We start from the raw sequence: 25,201 nt of genomic DNA, 5'->3' as shown, positions 1-25,201 counted from the left end.
CAAAACTTTCTCCTTATTAGGGCAGTTAGATATAGTATATATGGGCATATGGCACTGATGTTAATTGTGGAAGAGATAATATCCAGAAAAATAAGTGACAGAGGAATGTACTGGGGGAAACAGTGAGGTAGAATCGAGTAAATTGTCCCATATGTGAAAGAAAGCTTTTACAGCGGAGGGGAAGTGGAGACAGATAAGGGAATGTGAGTGAATCTTATTCTTACTTTTTAATTTTTTTTCTGGTTATACATGTATATTAACTTTTTATATGCACATTTCTTTATGAATCATGTTGGAAGAAAAGCAGAACAAAAAGGAAAAAAGTGACAAAAGAAAAAAAAAAACAGAAAAATAAGTGAACATAACATGTACTGATTTATTCAACCCCATAGTTCTCTTTCTGGATACAGATGGAGTTTTCTATCTACAGTTTACTGGGATTGTCTTGCATCATTGAAACACTTACAAGAACCAAGTCTTTCATAGTTGATCATAGCCAAATCTTGCTGTTGCTGTGTACTGTACAATGTATTCCTGGTTCTGCTTGTTTTGCTCAGCATGAGTTTGCATAAATCCTTTCAGTATTTTGTAAAGTCAGCTTGTTCATCATTTTATAGAACAATGATATTCCATTATCTTTATATACCATTATGTATTCAGCCATTCCTCAATTGATGGTCATCTAATCATTTTCTAATTCTTTACCACCATGAAAAGAATTGTTACAAAAAGCTGCACATATGGGCTCTTTTCCCTCCTTTATGATTTCTTTGGGATACAGATCAGTACCAGTAGTGTCACTGCTGGGTAAAAGGGTATAGCCTTTACTATGCTTTTTGGGCATAGATCCAAATTGTTGTATCATTTCATAATTCTAGCAATAATGCATTAAAGTCCCAGTTTTCCCCATCCTCTCCACTATTTATCATTATCTTTTCCTGTCATCTTAACCAATCTGAGAGATGTGAGGCGGTACCTGAGAATTATTTTTATTTGCATTTCTCTAATCAATAGTGATTTGGAGTGAATCTTATTCTCATCAGAGTTAACTCAAAGAGCAAATAGCATACCCACTCAATTGAGTATGGACAGCTATATTTGTAGACAAGTAGGAGTAATGTAGATTGAAATACTCCTTTTCTTTCTTTCTTTCTTTTTTTTTTTTCTTTTTTTCTTGAGGGTTTGTTTTCTTTCACATAACTGTTATTATAAGATTTTGTATTTCTATACATGTATAACCTATATTTAATTGCTTGCATTCTTTATGAAGAGGGGAAGGTACAGAGAGGGGAAGGGAGTGAATTTTGAATTTAATGTTTTAAAAATGAATGTCAAAATTATTTTACAAGTAATAGGAAAAAGAAAATACTAAATAAAAAAGGGACAAAGGTATCAATAATTTTTTTAGATGTAGCAGGTACATTCCTCTAAATGGTGGTGGTGGTGATATATTTGATATAGAGTTTATCTGGCAAAAGATAGCTTTTAAAGTTGATACCAAGACATTGGGATTTTACTTTCCCATCCTCCCCCCCTCAAAAAAAAGAATAATTAAAAAAAATCAGCAATCTTAACTTGGCACTCTGTGCTGTGGAGAAGCCTAATAGATTTAGTATCCCTGAAAAGAAAATCTTGAGAACTGAACACTCAAGTTTAACTGCTTCCTGAAACAATTTTAGGATTATGCATTTAATTATGCTTGAAAATCGTTCAGAATAATTGGAGAATTGGAGAAATTTGCTTAGTCGTTTGGGTATTAATCACTTTTTTTACCCCTTTCCTAAGAGCAGGGGATTATTATTAGGTCTTTTGTTGAAAATTCCTTTTCTCTGTAATTGTCATGTACCACTGAATCACAGTTCCCCAAATGTCATCCAATTGAATGGATATCATTTAGGAAGTCCTTTGTTTTAGGGACTTAATGTGTGATATTGACATAGGGATTTATAATGGTGTCACTGGTTTATAAAAAAAAAATAGTGACAGCTAAAAATTCCTCATCTACATAAAGCTGCAGTAAATGCTGTAAACTTTGATGTTTTTAAGATACTTCAATACTTAGATAATGGTTAATCATTTCACTTCCATATACATTATATATAGAGAAGCTTAGGGGCTTTTTGGTCTTTGGATATTTCCTGAAAAAATGAAAATATAATTTAATGAGTCAAAATATTTTTGGAAAAATTAAATTTAGTTGATGAACATGAATTTGTCTCTTTTGCACATTTCTGCTGCCTACAGTTGCCAAATAAGGCCCTTAACTAAGAGTGACAAGCCCCTGGGGAATGGAAGCAATAACACCCAGGAAGCTTACAGCATACAAAAAGTAAAAGGTAGTGTGAAAAATCCATATTTATAATGGTATGTGTTGCTTTGTTCAGCTGTTTTTAATAGTCATCCAAAAGTTATTATTTTGATTGTTATTTTATTATTATTATCATTTATGAAAAGCATCCTGCAGAAGTGAGATCAGTTTTCCATTATTAAGTTGACCACTCTTTGCTAATATTGGGTCATCCCATAGGAATATTTAGATGTTCTTTTTTTATTCAATAGAATATTTATGTAGAATTGATTTTTTAATTGACTTTTCATCATGAGTGACATGTTAACTATGCCAGGATATACAGTCTCCTATTATATACCACAGAGTTGCAATGAGAATTTCCTTCAAAAGATTTAGTTATTAATTAAAATAAAGAGACAATTGAAACAGACATTGCACTTGACATTATTGTACCCAAACGCACTAAAAGGAAATGCAGTTATTGTCTCTATTTTGATTAATAACTAAAAGTTATGTTGAATAAAAATAAAAAGAGCAGCTAACTATTTGACCCAGCAGTGTCTTCACTAGGCAGGTGTCCCAAAGACATAAAAAAGGGAAAAGGACTTATGTGTATGAAAATGTTTGTGGCAGCTTTTTTGTAGTGGTAAGGAACTAGAAGCTTAGTGTTTGTCCATCAGTTGGAAAATAACTGAGTAAGCTATGGTGTATGAATGTTATGGAATATTATTGTTCTATAAGAAATGATCAGCAGGATGATTTCAAAGAGACCTGAAGAGACTTATAAGAACTGATGCTAAGTAAAGTGAGTAGAACCAGGAGAATAAAAAGGCCCTTCTTCCTCTTCTAATCCCTCTATGTCAGTGCTTGATTTTACTTCATTGGTATAACAATTAATCTTTTTACCTTTTACTAAATAATTTTGCTTTTTAGAATCATGTCATACTCAGTTATTCCCCAATGCTTCTTTCAAGCTACCCAATTAATAATGACAGTCTTAGACATATGGATTACATGTCTGTGAATTAAATATAAACAGCTTTTCTTTATTGAATCACTTGAAATTAGTATTTGATATTTATCTTCCTTTCCTCTTGTATCCTTTATGTAGAATTTTCTATTAACTTCAGGTTATTTTTTGGTAACAAAATATAAAATTCTGGCAATTCATTGGATGTCTTTTTAAGAAAAAAAATTATGATTGTTTTTAACTTTCTTGTGTAATTTATTTTTGGTCACAACTCTAGTTCTTGTGCTCTTTGATAGTGTTCCAAGATCTATGTTTTTTTTTTTTTAATATAGCTGCTGCCAGGTATTGTGTGATTCTAACTATGGCTTTGCCAAATTTCAATTTCGTTTTCTTCTTTCTCTTAAAATTTTTATCTTTGATCTGACAGTTTTGGAATTTCTCAGTGGTGTTCCTGCAGGTTTTCCTTGTGAGATGTGTTTCAGTGATGATTGATGGATTTTTTTTTTCTATTTCCACTTTCCCTCTTGTTATATCATTTCAGGACAATTTCCTTTAGTTATTTCTTATTTTACTGTGTCAAGAATTTTTTTGGGGAAGGGTTAGTTGTCAAGTAATCTAATTATTCTTACATCTTTTTCTTCTTGATTTGTTTTTCAGGTCTGCTCTTTATGTTTCACAATCTCTTCTATTTTTTTCATTCTTTATATTTTGAACTCTTACAACTTCACTGGTTTCTCCTTACTGAAGTTGAGTTTTCAAAGTATCATGTTCTTCCTTAAAATTCTGGATCTTGTTTTCTAGTTTAGTTAATTTTCTTTTTTCATAATATTCTTCTTGTTTTTCTCTTGGAATGTTATTTTTCTCTTGTTTTTCCCCTAAATCTTTCTCATTATTTTTTCTTCTAGAAATTCTTCTTTGACAAGTGATCATTTAACATTACCCTTTGTAGTAGGACAGGTTTTTTTCTTAGTTTATTATTCTCTAGTCTTGCCAATCCCGTAGTATTTTCTATGTTTGGATTCTTTCTTCTTTGCCTGATCATTAAAAAAAGTCCTTCTTAGTTTAATCATCTCTAGTCCTGTGGTTGAGTATATGATACCTTTGACTTCAGATCTTCTTTCAGTTTTTTTCTCTTTGGCCTAGAACCAGGAATAGAGAATTTCACACTTTTGTGAGTGCCTACAGTTAGCAACATCTCAGCCCCAGTGCTTCTCAGGAAGAAAATGGGGAAAATTCATGAAAAATTTTGTCTGCCATTTGGAGAAAACTGAATGTAGGAGGGCACCCATAGTTATGATGTTAAAAGCCATTGTGCCATGATCTTTATCATAAATGAACCATTTATCATAAATCCTTATTTATGGTTTTTCCCAGTTTGTTATACTGTTAATAAATTACAAAATCAGTACACTTGACATTTAAGTCTAGGAAATGGGGTAGAGATTGTTATACAGAGAGGAATGAGTAATGCTCATAGGAAAATAGGTTTTTCCAGGGTATTAAATAAATGATATTCATAAAATTGCACTGAGGGTAAAAGTTCATTGATTAATAAGAAAGAGGTTGCAATCTTCATTTATGAAGAAATAGTGAAAAATATCCTTTCATAGCCTGGGAACCTGAGTTGAACAAATTCATATGTTAAATCAAGTTCTGGAGAGAATATCCCGGTTGCAGTACAAAGAATGCTTGTTGTACAGCTTGCCTCTAGAACATATTCACTTAGACTTTGGAAAGTATTGATCAGGAAATATATCTGACTGCTTTTTTTTTTCCAGCCTAAGTAACCGTAAGGAGATAGAGCCACAGACTAGGGATTTTGAAAGAAATAGATCATCCTGCTAGTGTAGACACTGAATTTAATCTTAAATTGTTTCAATAAGGCAAGGAAAGATTCATGATCCTGACTGTTTGAAGGTGTAGTAGGTGACAACTAGTAAGGTTCAGTTATATCCAAGAAATGGGTCGTAGATTCGTTGCAGAGAGTGGGGATTGAACCTAGAGGTGGTAAAGTTACGGTAGGAATTAACTAATCTAATTCCTTCTTTTTATAGATGGGGAACTGAGGCTAAAAAATATTTGACTTGCTTATGTACAGATTGTTCATAGAAATAATATGAAATTTGAAAAAAAAGAAAAGAAATTATGAGATTTGAATGCTGTTTTCTTACTCCAAGCCAAACTCTCTAATTTTTTTCATTGCTTATATTGAATTGATAGAAAAGCAATAATTGTAGATTCTTAGTATGATCATTGTAGATTCTTAGTATGATGAAGGCAGGTTTTCGGGAGGAATATTTAAGCATTGTTATCCAGGAAATGTTTCAGTGAACAAAGATGTCATAGTCTAAACAACTAGAAATCTGTTAAACTAAACTAATTAACACAACCTGGACTGAGGTGGTGGTAAGTGAGGGTTGAGTGAGATTGAAATGGATGTAAGGATGCTACCCAGAAAGAAATAAAATGGTTTAGTAACAGATTATATTTAGGCATTGGAAAAGTGATTGAAAGGCAAATAATGTAAATGGGCATAAAGTCCCAGAATCAATTGTCTAATTATCTATCATTTATTTTTTACAAGACTAATTACAAAATCCAAATGAGTCATAAATTTACATACTGTGAGTAAATAGATATTTCCAACTCCAGACTCTAGATCATGACTTAATGATGCTGTATTTTGCATTGCAATCATATCTGAATCATGTTAGCATTAGCAGATAGCAAGCACCATGAGGTGATACAATGAAGCTTGTTCAATTTCTGTAGCTCCCTGAACAATTGACAAAAATCTATACATGCAAAGGTACTTTTTCAAATTACATAAAAATGCGATTTTCATTGTCCAGTTGCACAATAGTAATGACAGTTTAATATAGAATTAGATCTGGCTCTATTTGATGATGAAAAAAAATGAAGTGCTATTAACTGATTGCTGTGATATCATCTTCTGGAGATTATCCAGCTTCATTAATCAGAATACGTGTACTCTATGCTTCAGATGATGGTAAAAAGTAAATATAGTTTCAGTATGTCATTAGCAGTAAACAAAAGGTGAGAAACCAGTGTGGCTTTTATCATGTATTTTAGGAAAACTCCTATTCTGAAATGATCAACAATTTAGTTGTGCAAGAGTAATTTAATTATTAGGAAACTTGATATATATACTAGCAGACAATACAGTGGATTTTTATAAGAACATTAACTATCAAGTTTTCCTACTCCTGCAACTAAAATACATTATTTCCTATTTATTGACTGTAAGAAAATATCAATCAAATATTTATTGAGCATCTTCAGTGTACCCAGCAGAATTTCAATGTACTTAAATTAGAATTAGGGCATTTTATGGGTCTTCAGCAGACAATTTGTCTGTCCTGTAAAACAGAAATCTTCATATTTGACTTGCCATCTCACTTAAATTTATTCCAGAGAGTAAAACAATTACATATTCTTACCAAACCTGCCAATACTTATATTGGAGCTGTGATTCAAGAATCTCAATTATTCAATAGGCAGGCATCAGTATTAATGGTAAGCATGTAACTCATTCCCTCTTCACATAATATTAGGTCACCTTACTTGAGAACTCTAAACCATGAGCTGGTGCCAGAAAATCAGATGTCATTTAGCATTCTGTTGCAACTAAGGAGACTATCCAGTTAGCATCAACGGAGGAGTCAGCACCAAGGACAGTGATTATAGTGAAGCTGAATGTGACTGTTTTTTAACATTGGAGTGGTGGGCAGCACAGGAGGCAAAATTCCAGTTTGGAATTGCAAGAATGAGTGAGGAAAAGTATAAATAAATATAATTAGGGAGGAGAAAGGTTTATTACTCTTCTCTTAGAAACTTGACCAATCCCTTTTTCAAAAAAAATTCTAGGTAATATTACTAGTTCTTCTTTGTGATTCTGACATCAATGGTTCATATTTGTAAAATGGTTTAGATTTTGCATAATTGAAGAACACATTATTGTGCCTGCTTTATATACATTATGATATTTGACCCTTTGGAGCTATGAGATAGATCTGTTCTTACCACATTTTTACCAGAAAGGAAACTGAGAATTATATAAGAGAAAACAACTAGTAATTGGACATGTACAGGATTTAAATTTAGATATTTGTAAATTTGAGTCCAAGTCCAGCACAAACCCATGATCTATAGCGGCAATCAGTGGTTGTCAGTGCTGAATCAGTGTGCCCTAATCTAGATTTTTGGTGCCTTATATTAATTCGTGCTACTGTCTTTCCATTCTAGGCATATTTTCCTGGAGAAATGTCAGTGTTCTGTTAAGGAAAGAATCTTTGATAAGAATCCCATTCATAGAAAGTATAACCTGCATATGTAATGTAGCACTCGTTCTGCAATTCCATACAGGCAATTTAAAAGCGTGTTGTAGAGGTATAAGAAGTATGACCTACTATAACAAATCTGAAATTGTATCAGCCTGAATAGGAGAAGGCGTTTTATTCCTCCATGTCATCTGAAGCAACAAAGAAAAAATTGTATAAACTGGGACAGGAAGAATTCAAATAGATAAGAAAGGAGGGCAGCCCAGGCATAGAAGTAACACATTCAAAAAAATCAACAACAAAAGTTAATGCCATTTTGGAGAGAATAATAAAGAAATATCTGACAGAGGCAATATGATGTATTCTATTCTTTCTTTATAGAGCTTGTAACTCCAAAATTGCAGTTTGTATTGCAACAAACTAAAAATTGTGAAAGTCAACTGGATGCAAAATAATTTCTCAGAGAATTATAGAAATTTCCATTGTAAATAAAATAGAAAAGCTGTATCTTCAAAAATTAGGAAGTGCCAACAAATTTAAGGGAAATGAATTATGAGCCAGGGATTGCATTTCAGTTAAATCAACACATTGATGGGTGATAAATTGCCCAAGGAAAAAAAAATCAAACTCATTATTTTACCATCAATATTATTCAATTTTGGTAATCACCAATGAGCAATGGATCAGAATGTCAGTCAATAACACATGCTCCAAAGAAGCAAGCTGCTGTTCAGTGAAGCATTAAATATGCACGTTTCACTGTGAGAATATATTTCAATAAATCTAGAAGTAGGCATCAGAAATGGGGTGAATCATATGATAATGAAAAATCAAGTAGATAAGAGACATAGCATTTGGTCAAGGATACTTATGGTAAGTGTGACTCTCCAGGAGTAATGAGGAAAGGAGAGTGTTTATCTGTTAATACAGTGGCCCTGACTAGCTCCATTGAGAGAACATCATTTTCCAAAGAACATGGAATAATTTCAATATAAGGGATGATAAAATTAAGCAGGTTCATGCCTATTCTGATGCAAAAAGAAAAAGGTGTAGCCAGCCACTTTCTCCTCTCTGCTTCAAGAATTCCTTTGTGATCACAAATTAATTTGTATTTTAATTGTTACTAAATAATTGTGTTTCTAAATTACATTTGATAATCAGAGAGGGGACTGTCAAAATAGAGTGCATTCCACTAGATTTAATCTGAATTTTTTAATACCATTCATGAGTCAACATTCAGCAAACATTAAGTACATGCCAAGTGCAAGACACTGCAGTAACTAGGTTACTGGAGAGCCAGTTTGGGATAATAAAAAAGAGGGCCGATTATGTATTTCAAAGACCTGGCTTCAATTCTGATGAATTGCCTTCAAGAACCGACTGTTTATTTATTAAAAGGTCAAAATAATAGTTCCACTGCCCACATCACAGGGACAAATGCTGTGAACAAAGCATCTTGAATACCTTAGAGCAATATTGATATTATTGTAGTTACTCTTAGGAAAAACAAGAAATAGCATATGACCTCAAATACAACCTAAATCTATAAGAGAGATGAGACATCTGCATTAATAATAACAACAAAGTACATAATGAAACGTGTGTGTGTTTCTATTTCTGGGTGTCTGTGTGAATACAAAAAGAGTTCATCTAATGAAAAGTTTCTGGTGTTTGGGGCAAGTTGACATGTCATAATTTTATAAAGGTTTTTTCTGAGCTAATTTGAATCAAGTCTCAAAAAGTACATATAATTTCCATGGAAAGAGATTTTAAAAAGAGCATTATAAGAATAAGAAATACCTTGATAAAGAGTAAAGCTGAGATATAAAAGAATAATAAATAAAAATAATAATAAATTATGATAATAAAATCAACTAAAATTATGTCATAATATAATGAAGTATTTAAATACAAAATTTTATTTACAACTCGCTATTCAAAGTATTTGTGAGATGTTTCAAGTTGCCAAGTTTAACAAAGGCTAAGAATTTGAATTAAAGTCTGTGAAAATAAATTTCTGTGCCACTAATGTTGGAAATTTGCCAAACTATTTCAATTTATAGTAACTTAGGAATGGGACATAACACCCCAGATCTGTGCTCACTTTGAAATAAGAAACTAGTAAGATGTCTTCGGATGATAGTTGATGGAGAAAAGAGACTTAATGCAAAATTGGAAAGGATCTCAATGGAGAACAAAAGACGCTGAAACAGCAAAGAAGTAAAATGAAGGCATAGGTATCTACAGTCTAATCAGCGAAAAGGGAAAGAGAAGAAAAAGGACCTCAAGTGTCTGGCAGGTAGATTCTATATAAAACCTGTTCCCAGACAACAGCTGATTGCAGCTTCTTGTTTGCATTAGGACTTGGCAGGAATTTCCTAATTGGGATCAAATACAGCTGAGCAAAGGATCAAGGAGAGCCCTGTCTTGAGGAGAGAGGATAATTCCCATCGCAGAAATACAAAGTCTCCTAGATGTAAAAGCCTAAAGCCCTAATAACAGAGCCCTGAGCTTGTGAAAAGGCACAACAAATTGGCAGTGTGTAACAACGGTGATAAATTGGCTCCCAGATCTAGCATTGAGTCCTAGAAGCAAAAACAATAGAGTTGAGCCTCAGTTCTAGTAGTATGGAGATCAAAGGGAATTGTTTGGTGGCTGGCAATAAAGTTGCTCTGTTTGTATTTTTCACTGTGATGGATGTACAGAATATGGCCTGTTCTTTTTTAAAGACAAAATTAAAGGACCAGAGGAATATGCCGTTATTTTGCAAGTTGTAGGAGTGAAATAAAGTATTTCTTTTAAAATGGGGAAAAGCAATAATCACAAAAGGGGGGAGGGGCAAAGGAATCCCAACAAAGGGAAATACTAACCAGAATTAGGAAGATAAAGGGTAGAAAATGTAACACAAAGAAGGAAGCCATGAGATCTTTGGAACCAAGTAAAGTCCATATAAGTAAAAGTGTTATATTCCCAAGTGGGAAAAATACACATTTACTATTTTACACTTTAAAAAGATGTACATGATAGAACATATAGAATATAGAACATGACAGTACATGCCTTCAGTCAATCATGCTAGGCAGTGTGCTAAGCACTGCTGATCAAAGAATCCCAAAATTAGTCTTTGTTCTTTAGGAGCTTATATGCAATCTTAGATATAACTTTTTTTTCTGTTTGACTGTGACTGAAAACAGTTTTTTTTTCCATTTTGTTGTTTATGTGGCCAACAAAAATAATAAAATGGAGATTGTCCTCTATAGGATTGTTTATCTTTAAATCTATCAGCTTATTGCTTTTTGTGCCCTGGATTATCTGGTGAAGAATTAAAGTGAAAATATTCTTCTTAAAAACAAATTATTTGTCCTTCTTCCAAATTTTCTAATCACATAATCATACCATATCATATCAAAGGAAATAGTGTTCATTTGGCATCAACTATTCTTGATGACCTTTTCAGTGGTCTTATTGATTGAAAATTCCTTTTTTGAATGCACAAAAATAAATCCTTCACTAAAATCTGAGATAAATGTGAACAGTGTTAGAGACCATGCTCAAAAACCTGAGGTTGTCACTTGTCTCTCATTCCTGGAATGTTATTCTTACTATCTCACTTCTGCCAAAACTAAGCTTTCTTCAAAATTCAACTTAATCTTCAAAATTCAACTTAATATCCACCTTATTCAGGAAATCTTTTCTTGGACCCTAAGCAGCCAGTGCCTCACCTTTCCTATGGATTCCTCTGTCTCTCTCTTAATAAATTTTAACTGAATGACAGAGCCAAAGTTTAGTGCAGTCGGATGACTGATTTCAGAGTAGGGGAGAAAGTGTCAATAAAACTGGAAATGTTGGAAGGGGACAGGTTGGGAAGAACTTTAAATGCCAAGCAGACAGTTTTATATTTCATCTTGGAAGTAATAAGGAAGTAAAGTTGTTAATTGGATAGAGAGATCATATGGTCAGACTTTCTTTTAGGATGATCCCTTTGTCAGCAAAATGGAGGATGGATTGGAGCAAGGAGAGAAATGAAGCAGAGAGAAAATTTAGAAAGTTATTTCAGCTGTCCAAGTGAGAAGTGATTGGGCTGTGAAATAGGGTTGGTTTCCAAGAGAAAGGAAAATGAGAGATTCTGAAAGGAGAAACATGAAGATTTTACAACAGATGGCACACATGGAATAATGCCAGGGAAGCATTTAGGATGACACTAATGTTATGAAGCAAGTGATTGGGGAAAGAGAGAGAGTACTAGGAATTTTTTTTTTTGAGAATGAAGAGCTTGGGGAATAAGAATTTTTATTTTGAATACGCTCTTGTTGAGATTCTTATGGTTCGTACCACTGGAGATGTCTAGAAGGTAATTAGTGAAATCATTCTAGAGGTTGAAGTAGAGATCAGGGATGGAGGTATAGTTTTGAGAATAATCTACATAGATCAACAAAAATGATCATAGATTTGAAAACAGAAGTCAGGACAGAATCTCAGAGGACACCTTCAGTTAGTGGGCATCAAATTTATGAAGACCCAAGAAGGAATTTAGAAGGAACAGTAAAGCATAGATGAGAAAGACCAGGAGAATCTAGGAAAGAATAAATGTGTAGTATCAAAGGTTATTTGACAGTGTGAAAAGCTATGGAAAGAAAACCTGAAGAATAAGACAAGATCATTAGATTTAGTAATTAAAAGATCAATTGGTATTTTCATCTCAATTAACATATTGGAAGACAAATTGAATAGGGTTTAGAAGACAGGAGGAGTGTGAAGGTGTTTGGTTTTGGCTTAGACTAGAGGAGAGACAAAAAATAGTAAAATATCTAGCAGTTATTTAACTGTATGAAGAGACTTTTACTCTCTGGGGAATGTAATTATGTAGGCTACAGGGAGGGCCTAGTAGATGGAGAGATTGAAGATTAACAAAGGTTAATAATGAAAATAATTCACTGCCCCTCCCCACAGTGGAATCAAAGTTGCTGAGGGATAAGCCTGAGCCCTGGTGTCAGGAAAGGCTATCTGAGTAATGTGAGAAAAAGAAAGTTTAAGAAACTTTTAGTAAATGGCATGTTTTTATGGTGAAGTAAAAAATGAGAACCTCAATTTAAAGGGTATTATCTACCCTTTATTATGTTGTGGTTATTTGTATTATGTTGTTGCTTTTATTGTTGTTACCATGGTATTTATCATGAGCAAGTTAAATTGCTTCAGTCATGACCCATTTCTAATCTATAAAATAATTAAGTATACTAAGTGGTCTCTGAAGTCATGAACAACTCTAGATCTATGATAACACTGAGCATTTATCATTTAGAGTATCAGTGTTAAAAATATTTATATTAAAACCTCCAACTCTGTTATACTGCCATGTGTACTTTTGAAATGAGATCTATACCAACTTGGTAACAACTTTACCTTTGGGATACTTCCTTTAATGCCTTTATTCCACAGCATTCTGTATAGGTAAAAGCTCCTATTTCTTGTTGCCCACTGACAGGGTATTTGACTTCCCTGGATTACTTGTACCTTGCAATGAAATATTGGGATAAGATATTTTTTAAGAGAGAGAGGAGGGATCTTGGAAGACATTAAACCAGATTTTACACTCTATACAAAAATTTATGATATCCTTGACAGCCATTAATGTAGCATCTGTTTTAAGACTTTAAGTAATGAAAAGTCAATGCTTTATTCAGTAGCCCATTCTGTTTTCCAACAATTCTCACTCAGAGTGGGTTATGACTTGTACTGAAACAAAATCCACTGTTACTACCCAGACTTCATAATGTGGATCAATTTATCCTAGTTTTACAATCTAGAATAATAAAATATATGTTTGCCAAACTCTCTTAATATTTTCACTTAATGCTTGTTTGTCCCCCTTTCCCCTTAAAAAGAGACTGTGTGTATCTGTAATTAATTTCAATCAGCTATGTCATATAAAAATATAACATTTTCCCACTTTTTGAAAGGCATTCTGATAAGATCCTTTTTGGATCATAGCTCTTTGCAAGATCACAGAATGTGAACATTGAAAGATACTGAAAAGATCATTTGGGGAAAATTATCATTCAACTGGTGTTTCAACTACAATAGCCCTGAGTACTAATGATCTGATGTGTGATTGATAGGTTGTGTTGAAAAGGAAAACTTTATTGCCCAAGAAAGCTCATTCCACTAATTGACATCTGCATGTAAGTAGCAATATAGTGATTTGTAACCACTCTTATTTGATTACCAAAAACATATATAAAACTCCTTATCTGGCATTCAAAATTAACCTGTGTGTTGAATAATAAAAGCACTTCTACAGCTTTTTTTTTTTTTTTTAACCCTATATGGTATTTTATAGCTTGTTTGCCTATGTTACCATCTCTAAATGACTTTGCTTATTCCAAAAAATTCATATTTAATTTTAAAAATTTGGATTAAATTTACATTTAAAAACTTTGTACCACTAAAGATAATACATATGCAAACCAAAAATAAATAAAACTCTGAAATCCAAAAAAATAAAATAATAACAAATAAAAAAGTCATGGATTCTGAAAATAATTACAAAAAAAAAAACCCAAGATATTTTGATCAATGTAGTTATTTATTATAATGAATACATATAGTACTTCCTTTGTGATTATTTTATTTTATTTTTAAATTTTAATAGCTTTTGATTTACAAGTTATATGCATGGGTAACTTTACAGCATTGATAATTGCCAAACCTTTTGTTCCAATTTTTCCCCTCCTTCCCCTCACCCCCTCCCCTAGATGGCAGGATGACCAATACATGTTAAATATATTAAAGTATAAATTAAATACAAAAATAAGTATACATGTCCAAACCGTTATTTTGCTTTACAAAAAGAATCGGACTCTGAAATGTTGTACAATTAGCTGTGAAGGAAATCAAAAATGCAGGTGGGCAAAAATATAGGGATTGGGAATTTAATGTAATGGTTCTTAGTCATCTCCCTGAGTTCTTTCGCTGGGTGTAGCTGGTTCAGTTCATTACTGCTCCATTGGGAGTGATTTGGTTCATCTCATTGCTGAAGAGGGCCAGTTCCATCAGAATTGATCATCATCAATATAGTATTGTTGTTGGAGTATATAATGATCTCCTGGCCCTGCTCGTTTCACTCAGCATCAGTTCATGTCAGTCTCTCCAGACCTTTCTGAAATCATCCTGTTGGTCATTTCTTACTGAACAATAATATTCCATAATCTTCATATACCACAATTTATTCAGCCATTCTCCAATTGATGGGAATCCCCTCATTTTCCAGCTTCTAGCCACTACAAACAGGGCTGCCACAAACATTTTGGCACATACAGGTCCCTTTCCCTTCTTTAGTATCTCTTTGGGGTATAAGCCCAGTAGAAACACTGCTGGATCAAAGGGTATGCACAGTTTGATAACTTTTTGAGCATAATTCCAAATTGCTCTCCAGAATGGCTGGGTTTATTCACAATTCCCTTTGTCGTTATTTTAAAGACCAGAAATGGTTTGGCTATCTAAGTTCTGGAACTTTTGTTTTATATTAGTTTAATTACTTTATAATCTTACTCATTATGAGTTTTCTTTTATTCTTAAGGGACACAAGTTAATTCACTGCAGCAATAAAATTCTTTTATGAGGCCTTCAATTACACCTGGGATTTGTTCATTTTGATAGTTCTTATGAACTAGTATATAGATAGAATATATTTTCTTAAAGATAAAAGTTTGAAATACTTGGGGAAGAAATACCTCTAATTGTATTATGAATTGCTTAGCTCAACATCTATTTGAACTTTAAAATTTGTCTTATTAAAATTATATTTTATATAAACTGTAGTCTGATAAAATTGTGTAATAAGAGAAACATAAGTAAAATATTTCAGATTGACTCATGGAATATTCAAACAACTTTGAAATGTTTGATGTTGATCTGCTTTTAGCTGTATAACAGTACCTTCAGCAGGTCAAAATTTATGAATCAAATAGATGACTATACAATGAAGACATCAATATAGAATAAAGTGGGCACATTATCAGGTATAAGTTAAAACGTTGCTAGTGAAAGCATTAATCATGTTCCTACTAGGCATATACCCAAAGGAACAAATTAATGAAAAACTGAATGAATATATGAAAAATTAAAGTGGTGGGACTATAAATACAAAAGTAAAGACAGTTACTTTCTTCAAGGAGTTTATACCCTAATTGGAGCAAACAGCTCAGATTGGGCATTATTGACCCAAGAAAGGGTATTTTAGTTTTGAATACTATATAGAAGTTGAATGGGATTATAGAAGATTGATACATTCTTTTGAGGGAAAATGTAATATTAATTTTATTAAGTTTGCAAAAATTTAACAGTCCAATGGTTAGAAAAAGAGTGAAAAATGACTGAATGAATGAAGGGAATCTTATGATGCAATAATTAATCAATGCACTATGGTCCCATGATGACAGTTCTGGAAGGGAATGTGTTTGTTTTATACAGTATGTTCTCTCTTCCAGGTCGCAGGTTGACTAGTGTGAAGATGGATAAAGAATAAAGTCTTGGAGATCAATGATAAATTGTACAAAAATGCTTTTTATTCTAAATATAAATTACATCTAGAGAGTTAAAACTAGAGATTAATCTAAGACATCACCTCATGAAATTTCCTATTTTTCTAAGAGAGGACATTGAAGTCTGGTAGACTGAAGTGTCTTGTCTGTGCCAGCAAGATAATTAACAAAAAAAATTGGGCTCATCAGCTATTTTATTACTTTGCATATTTACTAATTGTCAAAAGTTTTTTTTGCGTGGTAGCAGAAGAAATTATGAGTAAATGTTGATGGGAGGAAATTAATAGTGGCTTATTTGTGTAACGGAATTTGATCATCCCTTAAGAAAGAAAACAACAAATTGGAAAAAAATTCAGAGAAACTTAGGAGCATGTGAACTAATAGTAAAGTGAGCAGAACAAGATCAGCATGCATGATGGCTAAAAAATGTAAATGAAAATATGAAATCAAAGTAAAACTTTGTTACTTCTAGAAAACATCTCACATAACATGTGGAGTGATGATGATCATCATCATAACATAGTAGTGCTTTAACTTTTTTTTTTTCAAAATGATTTACCTATATTTGATTTTTTTTTTTTCATTCTTACAACAACCCTAGGATGTAGTACTAATCGTTATCTCCATTTGACAATGGAAGAAACTGAGCTAGATAATCCAAGCTCATACAAGGAATAAGTGTCTGAAGCTGTATTTGTACTCGAGACTTGTTGATGTTAACAATGTTCTTGTTCGTGCTACCTCACGTTACATTAAATCTGTGACAATGATTTGTTTCATTTTTCCTATTTCTCATAGAACTAGGAGAATTGCTGAACACATAATAAACCTTAATTAGTACTTACTGACTTTATATGGTCAACCAAACTTAAAGTCAACGAAAAAGGATAGGGAAATACCTTTTGGGAAATGAAGAAATATAGAGAGTTAACTTCTCTTATTTTGGACCGAATGTGTGATTTTATCAATATTTGTATCTCTCCAAAGTGTAAATTCCCCAGATTGTTTTATCTATCTATCTATATCTATCTATATAGCTAGATATAGATAGATAGACAGACAGAGAGAGAGAGATACCTGTTTTAAACATACATCTGTGTTAAATATATAGCATTTCTGTTTAATAACCTAAGAAAAACTACATGGAAAACTGGGAGGTTGGGTTTAGATTAGAGATAGTCCCTGTCAAAGACAGAATTTGAAACTATGACTGTATAACATGAGAATTTCGCCCATTTTAACCAGTAAATATAACTGTTTCTTCTCAAATTTCTGCTCAGAAATTGTGTAGAATAAAAAGGAGATTAGCATATGACTAGACAATGGAAATGAGATAGATGAGATTTCAGTTGCTAAGAAATTCAATAGGATTAAAAACAAAACAAAACAAAACTTGTTGCACACCCAGTAATACAAGTTGTTTTGTTTCTTGTGGTGGATTCAAAGAGGAAAACAAGGCAGTCCTGGTTAGGGAGGCATTTCAGTTGAGTGGGGAATCTAATATTTGCACAGATAAGCACATGGAAAATAAGGTACAAAGACAGGGAATGTTAAACAGAAAGTTAAGATTAAGAAAATCATTAATAAAAACCCATAATGATTTTTGATGTCTCAAATCACAATCATAATCTTTGAGTTTTCCTAGCCTTCCAGTTAAGAAAGGACTCACTGAGCCTTCTGCTAAGGGTCACTCTTGGTTTTCTTAAATATAGACTTTAATTTGTGAAGGTGCAGGGAATAAACAACCAGTCTTGGACTTGAGAAGCCATTGAGCCAAGCCCTGCTCATGACACTGACTAGCTGTATGACTATGACCTGCTTATGTCATCATTTAGCATGAGAAGGCTTCCTAATTCTGTCAATTAAAATGGGCTGCCAATCCAAATAGATGGAGATCTTCTGGAACAGTCATTTTCTACAATAGTAAAATTATCAGTCTATACCTTATTTATCCACAATATTAAACAATATAAATAATTAGATTTTTTTGTTTGTTATTTCTGGGAATATGTATGCTACATTCATACTTTATTTTGCATTCTTTGGGGAAATTTTTGGGAGTAGAATAGACTTTTGTTTCTTGCCATTTGTGGAAACTGCTCTTCCCTTCGCCCCTCTTTTATTTATTCACATACCCTCTTTTTTTTTTTTCCAATTACATATTTTTAAAGTTTTTTTTTCCATTCTTTTGTTTTCCCCCTCAACTTAGTGAACACTAAATGAAACAATGTTTCTGTATAAATTGTAGAGCAGGAGAGATACATGAAACTATAAATCTCTGTTAGATAAAATTTTATCTCATTTTCAGAGATATCTTGTGCTTTCCATTTCAACTCTGAAAATAAAATCCTAGTACTATCCTGCTTCCCAAAATTGAAAATGGCATCTGGATTTATCCTTCTGTGTTTGGGAAGATAAACTTCCGTGTCTCTGTGTGTGTTTTATGTTTAAAAGGCCTGAAATGAAATGATTATACTGAGTTAGCAATTTGTAACTTTTCTATTTTCTTTTCACAGATTATATACTCTCTGCTAGTTTAAATCCCAGTTGTGACAATTAGCTCGTGTAATTTTGTGCATAACATTCAAGATATATTTCAACTTGTACCTTAGTTTCACCTCTACCATGACCTATGCATTAGCATAAAAAATGGTTTGTGCTTATGTGTGAAATTTGAAAATTTCTCCCAAGGGTAGACTATTTTCCACATGAGATAAACTAGAGAATGGGCAAATTTTACCCAACACACTCTGAAACACCCAGTTAGTTAGGATCAGGGAGCACTACATTGCAGGACATTCGTATGTTAAATGCTTTGCCAACACAGGCTCTTTCCCTAAAGAGAAGTTAAGTGACCCAGATGTTTTCTAATTTGAACAGTTTTTCTACCTACAATCAAAATATAATAAGCAAACCTTTTGCTCAGCTCCATGTATTTCACACCTAGTCAACTGGATTGACAATGCTATAATATATATATCTCGGGTAGTCAAATGGTAACAGTGCTGGGACTGCAAATTATTGTGAGTTAGATCAACAAAATTCATAAGTCTATTTCTAGTGGCTTTGCATCCAATATTTCCAAATGTTTATTTATTATTTAATTCAACTAGTTATTTATTGTTTAATAGGTAGAATTAGTGAATATTTGTATCATAAAATCTAGAATTTGTGAAATTTTACTGTAACAAATTTAAGGGATTTGGAAACAGCAACTGCTAGTGATGGAACATTATCTGTTTTAGCTTGAGAGCTATTCCAGCATTATAGAATATATGTTAAATGTGGCAAAAGTACAAATATCACAGAATGGTACAATGGGTGGCCAAAGATAAAAGAAAACTTGGGTTTTAGCCCTGCCTTTGACACATGGAAGCTAGGTACCCTAGATATATACTACCTAACATAACTGTGCTCTAGACAACTCAATCTCAAGCAAAAGGGAAAGTATTGCTTGCATTGGTGAATGGGTTGTTCCTGACGTAGGATTTCTCCAATCCAATGAAACTCCCAATCATGTCCCTAACTCCAAAATTTCTATGTTATTAATGATAAAGTTTGACTAAACAGCTAGTGGGATACATGTATTTTAAATCTTATTACATTAACATTTTCAACAGTGGAAAATCAGTGATACTCTTCATCTCCCAAATTGGAAAGTGAATCAGCTTTATAGTTGTTCTGCATTGAGTATCAAATATTTTGGTAACATGACTATTTGACATTTCTAACTTTCATAGAAAAAAAACATGTTTCAGTGGAGTTGAAGCACACTGTAGTAAATAGACATCCTAAGAAACAGGAACATCTGAACTCAAGTCCCAGTTTTGGTAAATCCTGGCTATTCATGACTCTGGATAAGTCACTTCACTACTCAATATGCTGTGAAACTGTCTAAACTTCTAAGTTATAGGATGATTGCTGGTTAAAGTTCTAAGAGAGCCTTTCTTCCTCTATCAATGAAATCAACAGTCAGTAATATCTATATATCTATATAAATATAAATATATACATATACATATAAGTATGTATAAATGTATACATGTGCAACTGTATTGTGTATATTTGTATATACTTATTATAGGTACAGAATCTTTTAATAAGAAATACCATGGTTGCTGTTTGGAGATCAAAGAAATATTTATTAAGTGTCTTGTAGAACAGATCCTATATTCTTTAAGCTATTATAAACATTCATAGATTTAGAGATAGAATCAACCTTAGAAGACAACTAGCTCAATTTCCTGAATTTGTAGAAGTGAGGGTAGAGGTCAAGTAAAATTACTTTATTTGTCCAGAGTCATATTAATGGGCAATAAAACTCTGATCTGATTCTCCTGACTCTAGACTCAGTGCTAGCATGCTTTCTTTCAATATACACAGCAATGATATTTGATTTCTGGATGTTTTGATTCTACTAGTGTTTGCATTTGAATTTTATCTTTCATCTTTTTTTATCCATCCAGACATATTTAATGTAATTTAAGTTTGGAAAGAAAATCATCAGAATTATATGAAAGATACCAAAACATACAAAATGTCATACTAATGCTAGAAAGAGTCTTAAAATATCTAGCTTAGGTGTTCATTTTTTTATGACTAAATTGACATCCAGAGTTGATTACTAATTTGGCCTTATTTGAACAATTAGTGGCAAAACTGAGAGAGCATATTAATGCACACAAAAATGACTACCAAATAATTACATGCAAATGTATATATGCACAAACACCTACATATATACTTATATGTACACACATGCATATAGACATATTGAGTATATGGAAATTATTTTGTGTCATAGAGCATCTTGGTTGTCTGAAACCCATATAACTCTTTCAGAATGATGGATTTTATATAATATATAATATGTATATCATATATATATAATCCATATGCTTACAAAGAAAACCAACTATATTGAAGCACAATTATCAAACTATATTTGAAGTTATCTAAGAGTGTATATAATTCATTATTAATACATTATATGTGAAAATACATTTAAAATATAGGGAAGTTCAAGTTAAATTTTATTTCTTAAAGATATCAGTTGAAGGCTGTTTCCTTTGAATAGTAATATCTTTAATAAGACAATACACATGCCATGTTGGATATCCACTTGATTTAGGTTTGTTTTGTTTTTGCTTTTGATTTAATATGATTACAGGGGTTGAAAGTCACAGGTTAAAATTATATGCTATTGCAAGTGTAATCAAAACTTACATATGTCACTCTAGCTGTTTTCTCAAGTAAAACTAGAATTCTACAAGACTTTTTTGTGTTAACTTGAAATGTGTTAAGCCCCCTCCCCAATAATCAATACATTCATCAAAGGTTGGATCAATATATTTGTGCCTGTTACTTAGCAATTGCATTAAATGGGCCTTCTTACCTTTTATTCTCCCTGTTTCTGTGTTATTCTCTCCCACCCAGAAACAATCTTATATAAGTTCAAATAATCATGGTGTCCTTTTAGATCCTTTCATTGCAGATGCATTTTCCTCCCTCTATCAACAACTTTGTTCTTTTTTATCTTATATATTGAGGAATTCTTTAATTCTATTAACTTTTGTGCATTTAAAAACTGTCCTTAATATCCTCAGAAACATTTTATGTGTTTGGGATATTTTTCGTTTGGATATGCAAGGTTTTTCCCCACATTCAGTGACAGAGTAATCTCTATTCAAACATTTCAGGGAGTGAGACATGTAAATTCAATCCAATAAGCATTTCTTTAGTACCTACCATAAAGGCAAGGGGCTAACAATTATTTCTATTTATTAGAAAAGGAAAACATTGAGTGCAAGCAACACATGATCAGATATTTTCTTCCCAGAGAGGATCTTTTGTATAAAATTATTAATTGTATATAATTTCATATTATTCAGATATATTTGAATTAATCACTTAATTCAGAAATATTAAACCCCCAGTATGTGACATATATTATGCTATTTAAAGGTTTTCAAATATAAACCATTTTTAATTAGTAATTCATAAAGTAGAAATGTCTTGTAGAAGATGATCTTTGTATAACATTACAGATTTAGGATTCAAACTCACTGACTCCAAAATTCAGCATTATTTCCACTATACTCGCCATACTCCAGTGCCTCAACTTCCCAGAGGAAACACACACACACACACACACACACACACACACACTCACCCTCTCCTTAAGAACAGGGGCAATATCTTTCTTTATTTTTATATTTCCCTCTGGACCTAACTATGGCTTTATGGTGAGTACTTAACATTGGTTGAATGGATAAATGCATGTTGAAAAAAACAGATTGATCATGACCTTGAAATGGTGGATAAAAGCAGACACGATATATAGAATTTCAGGATTAGGATGAACAGGAGAAATATCATTGTCTTCAGCTGGCTGGTATTTGTAATTCAAGCTTAAATCCTACTGTTTCTTGATTTTCATGTGCAACTGTGAGCCCCATCATTTCCCTTTGACTTTGCCTGCTGAACACAGGCCCTACTTAGTGAAATACCAAAACCATCTGCATTCCAATAATAACCTGATTTCTGAATAAAGATAGTTGAAGGAAACTTAATTGGTATTTCCACCTGCTAATTACCCATTTACATTCTAGTTTTAAAAGGCTACACACAATTTATGCTCTTTTTATCTTGTGTTACATGCAATCATCTTGTTCTTAAAGGTTAACCATAATTTAACAATAATTTTCTACTAGTAGGGGGTCACTTTCTATCAGTTCCCTGTGGTTTGAATCATATATTTTGATTGTAAAGTATCATGGGAATATGTGTTGAGAAATTATTTTTGATTATCCAATGAACTGCTTGGGGTGTGTGATATTGTTTTGTGAGAGAACAGTTCTTTCAAAATGGACTAATGGGCTCTGATGGGATCACAATAATTACTTTTGTTCTCAGGTTATTTATCCTGGGTATCATCTATCTTGTCAGGACTGACAATGTGCGTCTACCTATTGGTCAGTGAGGAGGACTTACACAGAGTGAAATGCCAGTCCTTTGCCTGTTAACAATTAAAACTTGTTTTTAATGCCTTAAGTGCCTGTGGATAAAGACCACTATTGTAATTGCTAAGTCAATTTTAGAACCACATATCCTCTGAGACATTTTGACCCATAGCAATAAACTACTAGGCACTACTTGAACTTTTAGTAATAGTTAATTAGAAAATGAATATGTAACCAAATAAATTCATTTAGCAACCTACGTTTTCCCTGAATTGATATTTCAGCAGCACAAACTTCTCTTTTATTCCAAGAGAATACTTTAAGTCCTTATTCAAATTTGTCCTTGCAGTGAAAGTAGTAATCTTTATTAGACTTTTCTTTTAATTTTCAGAAAAATACAGGTAAGACAACATCAAATAAGGGTGGAAACTGCCATTGATTCAGAGTTATTTCCACACTGAAGATACAATGGAACATCATATTGAAATCTTTTCATTTACTAGACATTGCTTATTTACCCATAGTTCTTCTTTGTGCTATGGGAAAGGAAGTAGGCTTTGCTCATTATATCCCAGCTAGAGATTGTTGAATTACATAACCTCTTATACTCTCCCTATTTGGAGCAGCATTTTTATTGCTATTTTTGTCTCTTAGTATATAACAATTGATATGTCCCATGCCTTGGTTTCCTTGTTGTTAGTTAAAAGGGATAGGTGATAAGAGAAGGCGAAAAAATCTATACTGTTTCTCTTCTATTTATTGATTTATATCCAGTATTATTTCTAATTGATCTCTAGATATTCTAAATTAATTGGGTTTTATTCTAAACCGATTGTTTTTTTTTTTTTTTAAAAGTATTGTGTGAGATGTCACAGTTTTCGTTTTCATTATTCTTTTTTTTTTATAATATTTTACAAATGATTTTTTAAAAATTTTATAAAATAACGTTATCTTTGAATGCCAAATATCTTCCTTTGGTAAGCTCTACAAATCTTTGCCAGTTGAAGAAATTCCTGACCTCTTTTGGAGGTCCTTTGCTGGAAATTATTTTTGATAACTATGATCAAAATCATTAAATTTATCTCTCTCCTCTTTCACCCCCTTAGACAACAGCTTGATTAAATCATTTGTGTGGGAAGTATCAAAATTGCTCAATCTTGTCAAGTTTATATTTTCTTATACTTTGATGCTTCCCCCCAACAATGATTTGACTCTTGATATATCTGATGTTTAAATTATCCCCATCCCTTTACCATATTGACAATAGAACCAGTGCCATTTTTGTTTTTATGCTAACTGCTAATCCCATCCAGAATTTTCTAATTCATTTATTAGGAAAGTATTAATGAAGTATAAGTTTCTGAAGTACCTTTATATAAATAACACGTTTCTCAATCTAACCTACATTTTTCTTTTCTTTTTTTTTAAGAGATACAAAGAGAAATTCCATTTATTTATTTATTTAAAATTTATTTTATAATAACTTGTTATTGACAGAACCCATGCCAGGGTAATTTTTTTTTACAACATTATCCCCTGCACTCGTTTCTGTTCCGATTTTTTCCCTCCCTCCCTCTATCCCCTCCCCTAGATGACAAGCAGTCCTATATATGTTAGATATGTTGCAGTATATCCTAGATACAATATATGTTTGCAGAAGCGAACAGTTCTCTTGTTGCACAGGGAGAATTGGATTCAGAAGGTAAAAATAACCCAGGAAGAAAAACAAAATGCAGATAGTTCACATTCATTTCCCAGTGTCCTTTCTTTGGGTGTAGCTGCTTCTGTCCATCATTTATCAATTGAAACTCAATTAGGACTCTTTGTCAAAGAAATCCACTTCCATCAGAACACATCCTCAAACAGTATCATTGTTTAGGTATATAATGATCTCCTGGTTCTGCTCATTTCACTCAGCATCAGTTCATGTAAGTCTCGCCAATCCTCTCTGTATTCATCCTGCTGGTCATTTCTTACAGAATAATAATATTCCATAACCTTCATATACCACAATTTACCCAGCCATTCTCCAATTGATGGGCATCCATTCAATTTCCAGTTTCTAGCCACTACAGACAGGGCTGCCACAAACATTTTTGCACATACAGGTCCCTTTCCCTTCTTTAGTATTTCTTTGA

This window comes from Antechinus flavipes, chromosome 6 (assembly GCF_016432865.1).
Source record: "Antechinus flavipes isolate AdamAnt ecotype Samford, QLD, Australia chromosome 6, AdamAnt_v2, whole genome shotgun sequence".
NCBI classification, from domain to species: domain Eukaryota; kingdom Metazoa; phylum Chordata; class Mammalia; order Dasyuromorphia; family Dasyuridae; genus Antechinus; species Antechinus flavipes.
This window is presented reverse-complemented; position numbering follows the sequence as displayed.